This window comes from Ahaetulla prasina, chromosome 4, assembly GCF_028640845.1.
Source record: "Ahaetulla prasina isolate Xishuangbanna chromosome 4, ASM2864084v1, whole genome shotgun sequence".
In the NCBI taxonomy this organism is placed as follows: Eukaryota; Metazoa; Chordata; class Lepidosauria; order Squamata; family Colubridae; genus Ahaetulla; species Ahaetulla prasina.
Genome location: NC_080542.1, coordinates 25,038,942 through 25,057,233, shown reverse-complemented (window position 1 = coordinate 25,057,233; position 18,292 = coordinate 25,038,942).

The window sequence follows — 18,292 nt, the reverse complement described above, 5'->3', positions numbered from 1 at the left end:
CGCCCAGACGTGGGGCTCGAAGGCAATGCTTTTCTTCGAAATGGCTACATTTAGCCCCCCACAATTCTGAACTCCATTGAAGTTCAGTAGGCCTTCAAAACGGTGGGCAGGAAAAACTGGCATGGGCCATAGACAATGTCAAAGAGCGCTCCCAGTACGTTTGAACTGGTGATATTGGACTGGCCGGATGCCAGCAGATCCTGATTCCAGCCGGACCTGAACGCCCCATTGAGGCTTGAACCGGGAAGATTGTACAATCCTAGGTAAGTAGAAATTTTTTTTGGGGGGGGAGGTAAGAGGGGAGTGTTGCTTTGTGTGTGTGTGAATGAGAGGAGGGAAATTCCTACTAGAGGTTTGCCCTCCAAGTGAGTGCGGAGATCCAATTTGCGGTTCTGATTATTCGCGAGAATATCAGCCAGAGCGGATCGCTTTGAAAGGCGGGTGACTGTTGGAATAAAAGTCTGCAGTGAAAGGGTCGTTCTGGTCAAAACTCTGAGCTTGAAAGGGGAGCCCAAGAAATCCTTTTGAAAAAAGGAGAGTTTGTCAGTTCCGAGCCTAGGAAGTGCCCGAGAAAGCCCCTCACTGGACAAAAGCCCTTACTAAGAAGAGGGAGGGTTTTACTCAAAACCCCCTGACCGAAGAAGCCCGAGAAAGTCTCGAGGGAAGAGATGGGTCTTTGGCCAAGAACTTCGAGCTGTCCCCGGCCCGAGAGTGAGGCAGACCCCGAGCTTGTGTCAGGTAAAATCCCTTACAAAAAAAAACCAAAAATAAATAAAAAATAAAAAAGAATAAAGTATATAAAACATAAAAAAAATAAAATAAAATATAAAAATAAAATGGGCAACCATACTGGTAGCCTTTTTGGAAAGAGTAACCTCTTTGGAAGAGTAGAACTGTGTTTCTCTCTAACTGTATTTAGTGATTGGGACACTTTTCAGATGATTTTAGATCTATCATAGCAATCAAAGTTGCTTTTAAAACCATCTGGCCAACCTACTAGCATGGGAGCTTGGCTTCCAGAAGACAGCTTTGATTTAGATTTTATCAACAAATTTGCTGATTTTTTGGCTACCATCAGATGAACTGAAGAAGAATCCTTTGTTGGTTTCTTTTTCAACCTCCTCTGTCAGCCAGAGATTCAGAGAGCGTGTGGGCTCACTCCAACATCCTCTCCCCCTTGTCACTTTCAGAAAAAGAAACAAACTAGCCAAAGTGACTGAGGAGGAAGGAAAGTTTCCCCCACACCATATTACGATGCAAATGCTATGCCTGGCTTAAGAGCCTACAGCAGCACTCCAATTCCTTTCAATTGGAATTCCCACCTTGCAGGGAGCGCCCTCATCCTCCAGAGAATTAGGGATTTTGTCCTGCAAGGATTAAACCTGGGTGTCCCAAAAGAAAAAACAGTAAATTTCCACTGCGTTCATCAGATCCTTCAAAAATCCCCCCACCCCTTTTTCTGAATCGTTTGAAGGATTGGTTTTGCAAAGTTTACTGACCAAAGTTTACTGATGATGTTTTGCTGAAAATAACTTTCGTGAGTCAAAGCACCTCCGACATAAGAAAGAAATTGCAAAACTACAAACCCCCCACCCCACTGCAGAGAAACGTAAGAAAGGTGAATGCAAAAGCAAGCCTCTTTCAGCAGCTGCTTCCTGGAATCCCCAAAGAAGAGGGAGGGGAACTTCAGTTAACCCCTGGAGTACCTCCATCCATAGAGATCAATGTTGTCTTCAATTTGCCCATTGGAGGAGATAATGCCTTTTGAACAACAATGTCCCAGTTCAGTCACTGGGCGGGGAGGCTTCAGGCCAGAAACCCCAAAACCCTAGCTCCTTCACCCCTCACATCAGCCCAGACCCCTGAATTTTATCCTGAATTTTATTGATGGGGCTCTGGAGGGCAAATTGCTTCCCTCAGACTCTCTGATGGAGATAAAAGTAAGGAACAGATCTCACTCTTTTTAAGTAACACAAGCTACTTTCAGGGACCATCACTCAAGCGTTCCTTTCTAAATATTGCCACAATGTTTTGGGAAAATGTTTTGGGAAAGGATTCCCTAGCAAAGCTGGGAGCAATTGTAAAATGCACTCAGCAGGGAGTCCCCCTTAAAATTCCCCCAGGAATTTTATCTGTTTCCTGGAAAAGTGAATGGTCCTTAATAGCCCTGACTCTAACAAGATAAACCCCACAACACCCCAGGGCAGAGACATTCTACTGCTTAAAGAGGTGGATGCTGTTATGTGTGGTAAGAAGATCTAGGATCAATTTGGTGTGAGTTCTGTTAAAATTCTTGGGTATGCATGTAGAATTGAATGTGATTGAATTGATTGTGATTTGTATGGCCAGCTTGCAAATTACTTAAACTTCTAGTAATGTAGATTTAGTAAATAGTTTGACATTGTTGAGGGAAATAAGTTTAGCAGAGTGATGGCTTTCCTTCATGGAAAAAACTGTTCTTGGGTCTAGTTATTCTGATGTGCAATGCTCTATAGTGTCGTTTTGATGGTAGGCAGGTGGGTAGGAAAGAAGGAAGGGGAAGATAGGATAGGAGAAGGAGGGGAAGATAGAGGGTTGGAAAGGCTGGCAGCGAGAACCGGGAAGGAGAAAGAGAAGTAGGAAAGAGAAGGAGAGGAAGAAAGAAGAAAGTAGAAAGAGATGGAGAAAGGAAGTAAGAAAGTGAGGAGGAGAAAGGATTAAGAAAGTAGAAGAAGGATGAGAAGGGTAGAAAGAATTACGGAAGGGAGTGGCCACCGAGCAGGCCCAATTGAGCATAATTTGATTATAGGATCGATTGTTGGATAAGTGATTGTACTGTACTCTGGTTACATTTCTAGCCTGATTGTACAGCATTTTATCACCTTTCCTGTAGGCTTCCTCTTTGGAATGACTTAGCTGCTTAAGTTTGTTGTTACTGGATATTTGTAAGTTCTTTGTCAGTACACATAGGTCTTCACAGAAGCTGACATATGATGTTACAGTCTCTGTGAGTACATCCAGGTCTGCAGTGGTATCTTCAAAATGTTCCAATCAGTAACTTTGTTTAGATCTCCCAAAATAATGGCCAGCGAATCAGGGAATTTGACTTCAGCCTCCATGGTTTGGTCAGCTAGAAACTGCTCTCTGAGTTTTCCCACTTGAGGGGGAAGGATTTAAAGAGACAACTTCCCCAGGTCTGTAAACGTTGTTTGATGGTGTGCGTGTGTATGTATGTGTGCAACCATTTCCAGACCTGCATAATAATTGTTGAGAGAGTGCAGCTTGTAAGAAAGCTCCCTGAGATAATTGTGATGCTTGATTTGCATGGAATGCAGCCTGATTGCAGTGTTAGAGAAACTCATTGAGAAGGTGTGAGATTTCTGTATTGTCTTTTGGATTTCCAAGAAGTGTGTGTGTGTGTGTTTGGATGCATGAGAGAAATGGAGCAAGCAGCTTGACTGCTGCATTGACTGCTGCAACTTTTGGAATTTTTTCCTAACCCTAGCCCTCACTGACTTATTCTAACCTCCACTCCCCCTCGCTCTCTGTTGAGCCAGGTTGGGAGGGGTGAGAGAAAGGGGGGCTGGACAACAGCCATTCCTCCCCCCCTCAGGGTGGACTTTTTGAATTTTTTTTTCCTCTCTGTCATCTTAACTACCCCCCCCCATCACTCCCTGTTGAGCCAGGGGAGGGGGTGGGCGAAGGGGGAGAACCATTCACACACAACCTCCATTTTTTTTTCCCTCTGCTGAGCCTGTCTGAGAAGGGAGGGACAAATAGGCTCTTTGGAGCTTTGCTTTTCACTGATTTGGAATTTCTTCATCTGCATAAAAGCCCTGCAGATATATTTTCTTTTCCACCCTGAAAACAATTTTGATTCTAATTTTTAACCCTGTATACAATTTTGATTTTGATTTTAATTTTTATTTTTATTTTTCTGGAAATTTTTGAGGTTTAAACTGCCTGATTAAACCTATACATTTATAAATGTTTTCAAAGCACACAGTTGACTAAAAATGTGTCATTTAGCTTTGTATTTTTGAAGCTGTTAACATACATAATAAGAGTTGGAAGGGACCCTTGGAGGTCTTCTAGTCCAACCCCTGCCCAGGCAGGAAACCCTACAGCATTTCAGACAAATGGCTATGTATGGGTGCATTTTTATTTTTTTTATTTTTTAAGCAGAAATCTGTGTGTTGTTTTTTTTAAATGCACTCAGATTTTCCACATAAAAAGACTTACCCAAAAGCTTACAAAATGTATTTTTTTTTTTTGAATCAGACTCAAGGCGCCCCTTATTTGCTGTTTGTACTGTTTATTTTTATTTTTTTTAGTAGCACAAGATGTGCCCTGTTTTAAGAACTATTTCAGAGATAAGTTAGACAATTATAAGTTAGACAATAATGCTGGCAATCCTTATGATTTATATTGATATATTGACCATCAATTGTGTTGTAAATGTTGTACCTTGATGAACGTATTTTTTCTTTTATCTACACTGAGAGCATATGCACCAAGACAAATTCCTTGTGTGTCCAATCACACTTGGCCAATAAAATTCTATTTATTTATTTATTACAAGATGTGGAAAGAAACTTAGAAGGATACTGGTGCTATGAAGAATTTAATTTGTTAAGTCAAGCTTTGAATTTGAAGCTTAAGGCACTAAAATAATGGTTTGATGATAGGAGTTAGGAGTTAGAAAAGTATGAACAAGTAAGACAAATGGTGATTTTGCTAAGATATGATGTGATTTTGCTAAGATATGATGTGATTTGTTTTTGGAAGTTTTTGATACTGTGGATTTGTTAGTGAACAACTTCCACACATGAATAAAAAGGGTGGGAGATGGGTTTTTGTTGATTGTTTGTCTTTTTCTCTGCCTTCCACATAGTATGTTTTTGTTGATTGTTTGTCTTTTTCTCTGTCTTCCACATAGTATGTTTGTTAAAAAACTGAGACTTGTGTGTAAACCACTTCCCCAAGTTGTGTCATTTCTTCTTTGTCCCTACTTTTGTGTGAGTATGAATTTCTTCTTTGTCCCTACTTTTGTGTGAGTATGAATTTTAAAAGTGCTGGAAAGAAGGAAAATGACTTTTCGTCCAGGATGGACCAGCTACCTTTTCTCATATGGGAATATATTGTACCAGTTTTCAAGTTCTATCTGCAAGCTATCTATTCTCCTTTGGCCCCCTCCCTAATCCTCCAACAATGCCTTTTCTCACCTAGAAAGGGAGGAGGAGGGGACCCTTTCTCATGTCTTTTAGCCCTGCAGATGACTCAAACCTGTGGAAACCAAATACATGGGTCAAGATGCTTTCCCCAAAAGAGACATTCCATCCATTTGAGCCAGCCTCTACTGAAAGTCACCAAAAACACCAAAGTGGAGCACAACTTCCCAATAAAGTAATGGACATGTAATGCTTGGACATGTAATGATCAAAAGACTCTTTTTCAATCGCCAGATGGGGGAAGGGTGGCAATTCATTGTAAAGTTTTCTTTCTTGTTTTATATATTCATGTAAGGATTGTATTTGAGTAACTGTCACAGCAAGTCCTAACACCTTAGATTTCTGCAAGCAGCAAGTCCTGAACACCTTAGATTTCTGTCAGGTGGAAGAGAAACTTGCTCCATTAAAGAACTCCACAAGTGCCAACTGATTCCTGGAGACCAACTGAGAATGAACATTTTCAAAAATGTGGTCATGTTGATGCATATGTTTTGTTTGGAATTTTTCTCTTTGCAGGAGAAACAAGTTTTGCCTTACTGACCTGATTGGTGGACTCTTTTACCCCATCTGAAGATTCAAAAGCAGCTGTGCAACCTTGCACTCTACAGATTGTGTTACTGAATGCTGTTGTTATTATTGATTGTACTTGTGAACTGCAACACTGTGATTGTTGAAATGTGCAAGGGATTGCTCCTATAGAAACCTGATCATTAGACCTAGGAGATATTGATATCATACTCCCTGAAAATTTTGAAGGTATAAGAATGCAATGGTTCAACATTTGAACTTTTCTTATGCATAGGATAAATAGGAGGAACAGATGATGGTGAAAAATCATACATTACCAGCAATTATGAACCGACACAACCTAGTACGACACAACCTAGTAACCTATTTGAAAATAACTAGATTAGAATAGGTTATGGACGGATGTGGTAATTGGCATGCTCCAGATGGATTATATTGGAAATTTTGCCTATGTGCAATTGCCTAGCCGCTGGAATAAAGCAATTTCTTTTTTATATATATACTGCCCACCCTGTGTACCTGTTTATGAGGAAGTAGACCAGAGAAAGATTGCTGGCCTCCAAAGTTCAGGTATAAGGCTGACTACCTGGGCAGAAGCTGGAATGTATGCTCATAGGAACGCTCCCATTTATATGCTGAATAGAATAAGGTTATTCACCATGATGGCATGCATACCATCATATTAATTCAAAAGGGAGGAATGAAGGGAACATACATACTAAAATACTAGAATTAGGAGAAAACTTGCTAAATGATATTTGATGTCTTGGTCTCTTGTTTGTATAACTGCACATGGTAAATATCTGTTTTCCATAACACTGACATATATATATATTGTCCCTTTTGTGGTTAGAACATAAATATGCCATCGTGGATGGTTATTGAGGTCACACTGACTAAATTCCTGAATTGTTACTGATACCTCATCCCACCAATGACAGTCTCTGGAAATTGTCAGAGTCCATCATTTGATCTCTCCCCACCCCACTCTGGCTGAGAACGTGTATGTCATCCTCCAGGAAATCAAGTGGTAATTAAGAAGACAAATGGAAAAGATAACACCACAGAAAGAAGTCAGATTACATACACTGACCCTTACTATTGTGTGACCTGATGTAAATCCAGAAGTTAGTTTACATTCACTGACTTATACTATGGGAACATGCAAACCAGATTCCAGAATACGCAGATGCCAGAGTTGAGGATTTATGACTTTTTGGGTATAAGAGGACATCGCTTTCTGTCATAAGTTCGTAGTTCTTCCTTGCATGTATGTATGCACCATTATGTGTTTGGAACAGCTAACCATTTAAGCTTGATCAAGATTAAATGCTATTTTACTCAAGCCTCTGTTTAAGTCTCTTGATTGGCAGGTATGAGCTTAGACATATTAATAAATGGACTTTACAATATTTATACTTATATCTGTTATCTAATACATGCTTGACATAAATAAATAAATAATAAACTTTCCTATCCAGGCTCTACTTAAACTGATCCTATTTAATTTTTCAAAATAACTTGAAATCAGTTGGATGGAGCCACCTGCTGGATAGGCTTAGTAGTTTACAAATAATAAAAACAGTGTAAATCGTTTGTGCTCAGGCATCCTTTGGAGAGCTACTCTTCACCTTTGGAGAGCTACTGTTTTGGGTACATCATTCAGTCCCAACCCTTGAATGCGTTGCTGTCCTGATATAATCTAAGATCACAGTATGTTGACAGTCCGTTGCGAAGGAGGACAGAATTCCCATTGTCAAGCAAAATTGAGTTGTCCCTGATTTTACAATCTTTTTTGCCCCAATTGTTAAGCAAATCACTACAATTATTAAGTGACTCATGCAGTCATTAAGGGAATCTGGCTTCACTATTAACTTTGCCTGTCAGAAGCTAGCTGAGAAGGTAGCAAATGATGATCACATGAACCCGTCATAAATACATGCTGGTAACCAAGTGCCCAAATTTTCTTCACATAACTGTGGGGATGCTGCAATGGTTTGTAAGCACAAGGATCAGTTGCAAGTCACTTTTTCCAGTGCTGTTGTAACTTCAAACAGTCACTAAATGAATGGTTATAAGTTGAGGACTATCTATAACCTATTTTTTCCAACTATCAAAAGTATAAGTCACTGTAAGACAAATTCCTTGTGTGTCCAATCACACTTGGCCAATAAATTCTATTCTATTCTATTCTATTCTATTCTAGCTATCTTGCAGCCAGCAAGACTTTTCACTCACCCACTTCAACCCTGAGCTACATGTTCAGAATTATTTTCCTCTATCAGAATCTTAACGGTTTATGCTTTACACACTATAGACCCCTTTTTATACTTGAACCTGGGATAAAAGGGACATGTTCTCATTCAAAACAGTCCAAATTATCTTTTAATTTTTAGGGTAACATTGAATTTGCCATTTAACCTAAATTTAATGTAAATTTTTAAAAAAAATATTGTCATGTTGAGCAGGCAGGTTTGACCAAGACGGAATTTAAGCCCAACATTTCTTCTATCTAAGAGAAGATCTCAGCTGCAGCTTTTTCCAAAAATAGTCCATTTTTCTACCATTTGATAGGATCAAAATCTGACACTGTCTGAAAAAGAATGCCCTTTTCTTGCCATGGGAATGGGGAGGAGCAAATGAATTACACCAGTGGTGGGTTGCCCCCAGTTCGGACTGGTTCACAAGTAGAACCAGTAGTAAAACCGGTGGGAGGTTCCGCCCACCAACCCCGACATCATCAGTTTCTTCTGATGATTCTGCACATGTGCAGAAGCACGCACACATGAGTGAAGCAAGTGTGCGTGCATGGCCCCGTTGCAAACCAGTAGTAAAGGTAAGTAGAACCCACCCCTGAATTACACCCTTCTGGTTCTGGTATGTGAGATTCTGATGCCTTTTGTGGGAGATGACCAGGTTGAGCCTGTGGGAGGGGTCAAATGCATCATCAGTCATGAGTCCCTTTGGACCCACAAGAGATCTAAGTTCAGCCCACCGTGAATTCTTTATCTACCACCATACTGCTTTGACCATTAGTAGCTCAGATTCTTGTAGAGAGTTTAAGCTTGCAATATATCTTTATACCCATTTGAACTGCCTGGATCTCCTGACTGTCAAATGCTGGGAAAATCAGGAGAATCAGAAAGTTCAAATGAGTATAAAGATTTATTGCAAGCTTAAGCTCTCTGCAAGAATCTGATCCACAAGGGAAATTATCAGGAGATAAGAAAGGCATTCAAGGTGGGCTGGATGCAGATTTCTTGTGGGCATGAAGGACATTGAGTCTGGTGATGCATTTGAGCTGTCCCTTGGGCTCAGCTTGGTCATCTCCTACATTGATTTCCCTGGCACTTGACACTTTCTCTTAGGCAGCCTTGAGCAATAGGGTGCTTCTCATGAATTTACATGGAAATAGTTTATTTTGCACTTTCCTCCTCCAATCTGTTGATCTGAAGACATCTTTGTCAGTCTATATAATGACAATTCACTTCTTTATTTGTTTATGACAATAGACAGAATCTTGCCAGTCTAAACCCTTACTACTTTCATCTTAATGGATATACCATGAAGCTATAGGGAATGGCTATCCTTATTCTCTTCTTCTGTCCGCTCTTCTTCTCCTGTCTTCTCCAGGCTATGCTGCCTCTTATCTTGCCCCTTTTAGTGGATTGTGAACACCCTCCTTGGGAAAATGCCTCTTCATTGTAATGCATCATACCAGCTCGCCTCAGAGGCACTATCCCCTTGTAATCTTAGAATTCCCATCAACTCCAGCAAGCAAAGAATCCTTGGTTTGTAGGGTTGAATGTTGCAGTCCAACATCTCTAGAATATACCATGTTGGGGAAGGATACTTACAAAGCATACTTCTCCAAAGCACCTGAGGACAGGACAAGAAGCAATGGGTGGAAACTAATCAAGGAGAGAAGCAACCTAGAACTAAGGCGAAGTTTCCTAATATTTTCCCATAACTTTAACCTTAGACTGTCTACTGTTGACCTCACCCCATTCCTAAGAGGTCTATAAGGGGCGTGCTTAAGCGCACCACTGTGCCTATACACCCCTGTCCTACTGTCCCCATTTATTCGTATTGTTATCCAGTATTCATAATCATGTTTATACTTATATCTGTAATCTTATACGTGTTTGATAAATAAATAAATAAATAAATAAATAAATAAATAAATAAATAAATAAATAAATAAATAAATAAATAATCAGTGGAACAACTTGCCTCCAGAAGTTGTGAATACGCCAACACTGGAAGTTTTTAAGAAGAATTCTTCATTTGTCTGAAGTGGTATAAAATAGAATAGAATAGAATAGAATTTTATTGGCCAGGTGTGATTGGACACACAAGGAATTTGTTTTGGTGCATATGCTCTCAGTGTACATAAAAGAAAAGATACGTTCATCAAGGTACAACATTTACAACACAATTGATGGTCAATATATCAATATAAATCATAAGGATTGCCAGCAACAAGTTATAGTCATATAGTCATAAGTGGAAAGAGATTGGTGATGGGAACTATGAGACGATTAATAGTAGTGCAGATTCAGTACATAGTTTGACAGTGTTGATGGAATTATTTGTTTAGCAGAGTGATGGCCTTCGGGAAAAAACTGTTCTTGTGTCTAGTTGTTCTGGTGTGCAGTGCTCTATAGCATCGTTTTGAGGGTAGGAGTTGAAACAGTTTATGTCCAGGATGCAAGGGGTCTGTAAATATTTTCACGGCCCTCTTCTTGATTCGTGCAGTATACAGGTCCTCAATGGAAGGCAGGTTGGTAGCAATTATTTTTTCTGCAGTTCTAATTATCCTCTGAAGTCTGTGTTTTTCTTGTTGGGTTGCAGAACCGAACCAGACAGTTATAGAGGTGCAAATGACAGACTCAATAATTCCTCTGTAGAACTGAATCAGCAGCTCCTTGGGCAGTTTGAGCTTACTGAGTTGGCAGAAAGAACATTCTTTGTTGTCCTTTTTAATGATGTTTTTGATGTTAGCTGTCCATTTGAGATCTTGCGATATGATAGAATCTAGAAATTTGAAGGTTTCTACTGTTGATACTGTGTTGTCAAGTATTGTGAGAGGTGGAAGTATGGAAGGGTTTCTCCTAAAGTCTACCACCATTTCTACGGTTTTGAGTGTGTTCAGTTCCAGATTGTTTTGGTTGCACCACAAGGCTAGTCGTTCGACCTCTCGTCTATATGCGGATTCGTCATTGTCTCGAATGAGACCAATCACTGTTGTGTCATCTGCGAACTTCAGTAGCTTAACAGATGGATCATTGGAGATGCAGTCATTGGTATACAGAGAGAAGAGAAGTGGGGAGAGCATACAGCCTTGGGGGGCCCCTGTGCTAATTGTACAGGTATTTGATGTGATCTTGCTTAGCTTCACCTGCTGCTTCCTGTTTGTTAGGAAGCTTGTGATCCACTTACAAGTCTGTTCCGGTACCTGTAGCTGGTTTAGCTTAGTTAGAAGAATGTCTGGAATGATGGTATTGAATGCTGAACTAAAGTCTACAAAAAGGACCCTTGCATAGGTCTTTGGAGACTCAAGATGTTGTAGGATGTAGTGCAGAGCCATATTAACAGCATCATCTGTTGATCTATTTGCTCGGTATGCAAATTGCAAGGGGTCTAACAGCGGATCCGTGATGGTTTTCAAGTAGGAAAGCACTAGCCTTTCAAAGGTTTTCATGACTATAGATGTTAAAGCAACTGGTCTGTAGTCATTCAGTTCCTTGATGGTGGGCTTCTTCGGCACTGGGATGATGGTAGAGCGTTTGAAGCAAGAAGGAACATAACACATCTCTAGTGATTTATTGAAAATATGGGTGAAGATGGGGGCCAATTGGTCAGCACAGACTTTTAAGCAAGAAGGAGTTATCTTGTCTGGGCCTGGAGCTTTTTCTGGCTTTTGTCTGTGAAATAGGTCCTGCACTTCATTTTCTGTGATCACTGGAGGTTGTGAACCCAATGAAATGGGGTCAGTTGTAGGATTCCTGCAAGGTTTCCTGCCTAGGCAGGGGGTTGGGCTAGAAGACTTCCAAGGTCCCTTCCAACTCTCTTATTCTGTATTCTGAAAAGCAATATTAATGAAGAAATGATGTTCTTATTTGATATCCAGCTCAGAAAAGATTTCATTAAGACCTAGTGAATTCTAGAAAATCCAGAATGTTGTGATATTGTAGAAAACAGCCATGTTTGGATCCACCCAGCTATTTGAATGGATTAAAACCTAAAAATCAAGCAAGAATAAAAACAACCTTGTGATAGGTTTTATCATATTACCTGAAACAGATAATAAAAAAATAGTGCCTTCCCCAAGGTTGTGATAGGTCTAGCAACAAATTATTACATTTGTGACTTTTTTGCTACTTAGAATTGATAATGTAATGATTTCAGCCAGATTGTGACCTCTTCACTCTGTTTGTGTACACTCTGTGTAAAGATCTGCCTTTCATTTTTAAGACTTCCCTTTAAACAGAAGCCTTTTCAGGTACATCAACCACAGTCTGGACTTTCTAGAAAAAAAAGATGTTATGCAATTTTTTTTATTTTATTTTTTTGCCTGCTACAAATGATAGCAATACAACATTGTCTATTTATGCCTAAAGAGGGAATGGTTTTCCAGCTGGCATTTTCTCCTTCACCTGATTTTTGAGGAAAAGCAACATCAGCTGACTCAGTCATGGTTCCCTTCCCTTCAAACTGACAAAGAATCTGTCACGGTTTGGAGTCACTTGGTTAACTAAGTGTTAGGATAACTACAGCTGCATCCAACCTCTTTGCAATGTGGTCAGATGAATGAATAAGGCAGATTTAAAGCTGAGTGTAAGCCTCATAGAAACCTTTGCAGATGCAATTGGGAGAAAAATGGACTCAGTTTTGCTAAGTTTGAAGTCCTTTCAAGATTTTTCCTTGGCAGGCTTCACTGGATCATATGCTAATGATTCAACCTGACTTAATAGATTGAAACCCAGTTGCTGTACAAAACTTCAGTTAAAAGAGCATCTTGAACACACACCTATCAGGGAACAAAGTCTCTCACTTCTACCACCACATAACAACCGGCAGCTTCTAAGAATAAGAACTGACTGACAGGCAGTGGATAAAAGTGCAAGAAAGCAAAAGAGTTACGGTACATGAACACCAGGGTCATTTCAGACTCTCATTCTTTGTCTTCTGCACAATACAGTACTAGTAATATTAACCTGTTTTAATTGCTTATTTGTAAGATTCAGTTCCATGCCAAATTCATAATATTTCTTCTCTTTCCAACATTTAAACTTCAGCTGCTGTCGGTTAAGCAATAGCCTAAGGACAAAAGAGATATATTAGCATGCTGTGGTTGTCTCTTCTATGCTCATCTGAAGTGCTGTCACCTTTGCTGGTACTCCAGACAAGAAGCATACTCAGAAATACTAGTTCTACCTTTTGTTAAGGTAACATTAACAGACTCTTGCAATTCTGGAAGTACATTTTTCGGTGCTCCCTGAGCTTCCTTGTTTTCTTGCAGACATTTTATTACCCATACCAGGTAATGTCATCAGTGCTAGTAAGGAGTGAGGTTTGCTCTCAGTTTATATTCTAGTGATTTGCTCTGTTAGTGTTGGTGGGGGTGGTCTTAGAGGTTCTTTTGTAGGTGTTCATTCAGGAAGAAAACTTGTTCCTTGGTGGAAGTGTCTTTTCAGGCAAATATTTCCCATTAGCGTGCTTTCTGAAATGTTTAATATCCATTTGTGGTACCAATAAAGGAGAATATTTGTAGCTCAGGGTTGACATGAGATGTCCTTGATGCTCACTGAGCACAGTGGTTTTCTTGCAGATCTTTCATTATCCAAACTAGGTTACATCATCAGTGCTAATACTGATTGTTAATAATTTGGGTAAAGAAATGTCTACAAGAAAGCAATCAAGCTCAGAGACTAGCACTGCACTCGTGACTGGCCCAAATAATTTTACCTAGTTTGGGTAATGAAACATCTGCAAGAAAACAACAAAGTCAGAGAGCGCTAAGGACCCCTCATGTCAACCATGAACTACAAATATTTTCCTTTATTAGTACATTTCCCCCTCTGTTGCCTTTAAAAGTCAAGAAACTAGGAAGGTCCCTTCTGGGACAATTGTCTCACCCATATTCTGAGGGCTAAATTGTTGCTTATCCATCCATTGCCCTAGATGCACCTCTTCCTCCTGCCTCCCACACACCATTACAAGAGCTGAAGTTCATTCAGTAACAGCAAATCTATAGACTGGAAGGCCAGTCTAAACATGTCTCCAATGGGACATATGTCAGCATCCCTTGGCTCCCAAGGCAAATCTCTCCAAGGACACGAACACTCAGAGCTTTTTGTATTCCTTCAACTGCCATTTAATAATCACCCAGATATTTGCACCCAAATATGGTATGTCTATTCTCTCTCCATTCTTTCATGAATGCGAGGAAGAGAGGAAGTAAAAGAGATCAGCCAGCAGTAATCAATAAGGAAGTCATCAGGGCCATCAAGATCTCTGTGCTGCCAATCTATGCAGTAAGACCTGAAGTGACCACTGATTCAGGAATGATACTGGAGAAGGAGATGGTACGCAGAACAGTGAGGGATTAGGGTTGGGTTGGAGTGAGTAATTCTACCCTTGCTCGTTCCTTCCTTTTCACTGCCCTGCTATGCCACTTTAGCTCCTCTTAGGTTCCCTCACATTTGGAGCATCATGTCCAGGCCACTAAAGTCCAGAGAACTGTTAAAATGGCAGCAACAAGATGCAGAAAACTTTCACTCTTTATTGACATTTAAGAATCACTTGGAATGTTCCATGCTCAGTTCAGATCTACTGAAGTCAGGAGGGAAAAGGCAAATTTCCCTATCTCTGTGAACTGCAGCGTGGATGCCCTCTCTACTTTTAAGCTACTGAACCCATGGTACCAGATAGGAAAATCAAACACTGTGAGCAAAGTCAGGGAAGAGCCTGTCTGGTGAAAAAGACAACAGGCTGCACCATCTTGGAAAGCTCCAAGTGGATTGTGCTGGCTGAGCTTCTGGCTGATCACAACAACAGAAGCGTGCTGCTCAAGCCATTTCACTTGATGTATTTAACTCCTAACCTTCTTCCTTCTGGGGAAAACATCTGAACTGCTAAAGACCCTCATTTTAGTCCATTTTTGTCCATGCCTTAAATATCTGCAAGATTGGTTCTCCCAAGAGCTCATTTTTGAGACAGAGGTTGATGGCAAAACCATGGGCTCTCTCTTGCCACCATGATGTGCCACCATGTTGTTGTTGACTCAGGATCCAAAAAGATCTTAACAGACTTGAGCAATGGGCCCTATCCAGCAACAGGAAATTTAATGTGGAGAAAAGCAAGGTTTTATACCTGGGCAGGGGAAAAACAAAACAAAAGTACAAGCACAGATTAGGTGAAACCTGGCTCAAAAACAATAACTGTAAGAGGGACTTGGAGTCCTAGTGGATCATCACTTAAACATGAGTCAGCAGTGTGTGGCAGCAGCCAAAAAAGCTGATACAATCCTTGGTTGTATAAACAGAGACGTAGAATCAAAATCACGTGAAGTATTACTACCGTTTTATAAAGCTTTAGTAAGGTCACAGCTGGAATACTGCATCCAGTTTTGGTCACTGCAGAACAAAAATGATGTTGAGACTTTGGAAAAAGTGCAAAGAAGCGCAACTAAGACGATTAAAGGCCTGGAGACTAAAACATATGAAGAATGGTTGAGGGATTTGGCTAGTCTAGAGAAAAGAAGGACTGGGGTGGGGGAGGACATGATAGCAGCATTCCAGTATTTGAGACGCTGCCACAAAGAGGAGGGGTCAATTTATTTTCCAAAGCACCAGAGGGGAGGGCAAGAAAAAAGCTCCTGAGATCCGACAGATAAGAAATTCACGGAGTTCCCCGACAGTGGCATCTTTCAGCAGAAACTACTTTACAGAAAAATTATTAAGGATATAAAAGCTTCTCAACATAAATGGGGGCCAAGCCTTGGGCTTGTTTTTGAACTTAGGGAATAGCTGGGGGACTTTAAGAGGAAAAAAAATGAGTGTCTTGAACCTCCCAAATGCTCAAGTCATAGCTGTACAGTGCATTGCTTTGGTTGTTTCAATGTGGGCTGCCTGTGTAGGTGTGTTTGTCATTGTTGTTTCTGGATTTTGTAAGCTACCTGAAGCCTAATATAGTGGGGTGGTTATAACAAGTATCATTAAATTAAAAGACATTAAATTACTTGTTTTATGTTTAAAACTTCTGAAATTCCTTCCTAAAACAGATTCTGGGTTCTCTTAATTTTTGGAGTGTGAATAAGTCATTCGAAGTCTGGCACAGCCTTCAAGCAGATAGAATTTAAACATCTCAGTCCTAGAGAAACATGGACTATGAATGCAATAATAAATAAACATTTGTCTACATGTTCTAACTGTCAACATATATTGCAATATTAGCTTTCTGCCTTGTGGTTAAAATATAATCGGATATATTACTGTTACGTGTTATAATGTCCATTGCATTATATTCTTAGTAAAAACATTATGAGGAATATGAGCATTCTAAAAGGGTTTTTTGATTCTGATAAAATCTGTTTATCATAAATGCATAGATTCCATGAAAAGGTTTGCTGTGTTTGCTGAAAAAAATGCAAAGAGATTTATATAACGTATTGGTTGATCATGTTGGGCTATCTTGATATTTATTTATGTATTACTTGTTTGATAGTTTTGCATTTGCAAAATATATTTTCCTGTTTTGGAAGTGGCTTTTGTTTTTAAATTATTAAATTACACACTTAAAAAAAATCTTTGCTAGACTCTGTTGTTTTGAATGGAGGTGTTTTAGTTTGGGGGCATTGTTAAGGGAACACTTATATTTAACCTGTCTTGGAGAAGAGAAAAAATATTGTTTTCTGCAGACCTAATCTTGAAATAGTGTGAAAATACTTCTATAATTATCTATGATCTGTTATAAAGAAGTGAGACATAGGCTTCAGGACTGGAGTTATAACCTGATCTCAGGATCTGAGTTGTAACATCGCTTCCTGAATCAAGGCATAATTTGAAAAAATTATCACACTCATGCAAGATAACTAAAATTAATTTCTAGGGGCACCATCTTCCTCTTGCCAAATCCAGATGGTTCTATTGTCACTTGGTTGCATGGACTTGATTTTAATCTGCTTCAATTTATGTGAAGCCTTCCCTGACATTTCAGAAATCTGTTAAGTTTAAGACAAAGCCTTCACAGACAGGTCCTTTTGACCTTTCCTTATATTGCACATTCCGTGGAGTTGTCAATGTAGAACAAGCTAAAGCAAAATATTTGCTTTGCTTCACTCCTGGAGGAGAATTGCCCCTGAGGCAAGAGATGGGGGAGTGTCAAGTGAGGATTTAGCCTTGAATCATTGAGCAGCCACAAGAGGCCAAAGACTGACCCTCTCTAAATTCTATGGAACCTTATCTCTTTGCTCCCAAGAGATGGCAAGCAATCTGGGAAGATTTCGGAATATAGATAGAATATAGGTAGTCCTCACCTTTTGACCACAGTTGAGCCTGAAACCTATGTTGTTAAGTGAGAAATTTGTTAGGTAAGGTAGCTCATGAGCTTCTCCAAAATTAATCACCAAATTGCAGCTCTTAATATAACCAGGGGAAGGAACTATGAAATAGCAGCCCTCAACTTACGACCACAATTGAGCCCAAAATTTATTTTGCTAAGTGAGACATTTGCTAGGTAAGTGAGTTTTGCCCCATTTTATGATTTTTCTCGCTACATTTGTTAAGAGAATCACTGTAGTTCTTAAAATAGTAACACGATTGTTAAGTGAATCTAGTTTCTCGTTGACTTTGTTTGTCAGGAGGTCGCAAAAGGGGATCACATGACTGTGGAACACTACAGGTATCATAAATGTGAGTCAGTTGTCAAGCATCTGAATGTAAATCATGTGACCATGGGGATGTTGCAAGAGTCATAAGTGTGAAAAATGGTCCTAAGCAGTGGTGGGATTCTGCCAGTTCGCATCTATTTGGGAGAACCAGTTGTTGGAAGAAATCTTATTTTGTTTTTTTTCCACTTTACAGGACTAATCGTGTAAGGAAGGCAGGAAGGAAGCATTCTGGTGGTATCTCTATCCTAATCTTTATTGCCCTGCTTATAGAAACTGCGTCTCTGGTTAACCCTTATTACATTGTAACAACTAAGGCAAAGCACCCATCGGCGTGAGTGACGTTGAGCTGGCCACGCCCATACAGTCACATGACCACCAAGGCACGCCTACCTAGCTGTCACTAGGGCAGAGAACCGGTTGTTAAATTATTTGAATCCCACCACTGGTCCTAAGTCACTATTTTCAGTACTGTTATAACTTCGAATGGACACCAAATGAACTGTTGTATATCGAGGATTACCTGTACAATAAAATAGTCACTTGAACCCTTCCCACGTGGATCTGGTTGTTTGGGCCTGACACACCTAGAAGTAAGATATTCTTTATGGGTTCATGAAACAGCTTTGGGATGGGGGGCTCAATTCAAAATTTCATAGAA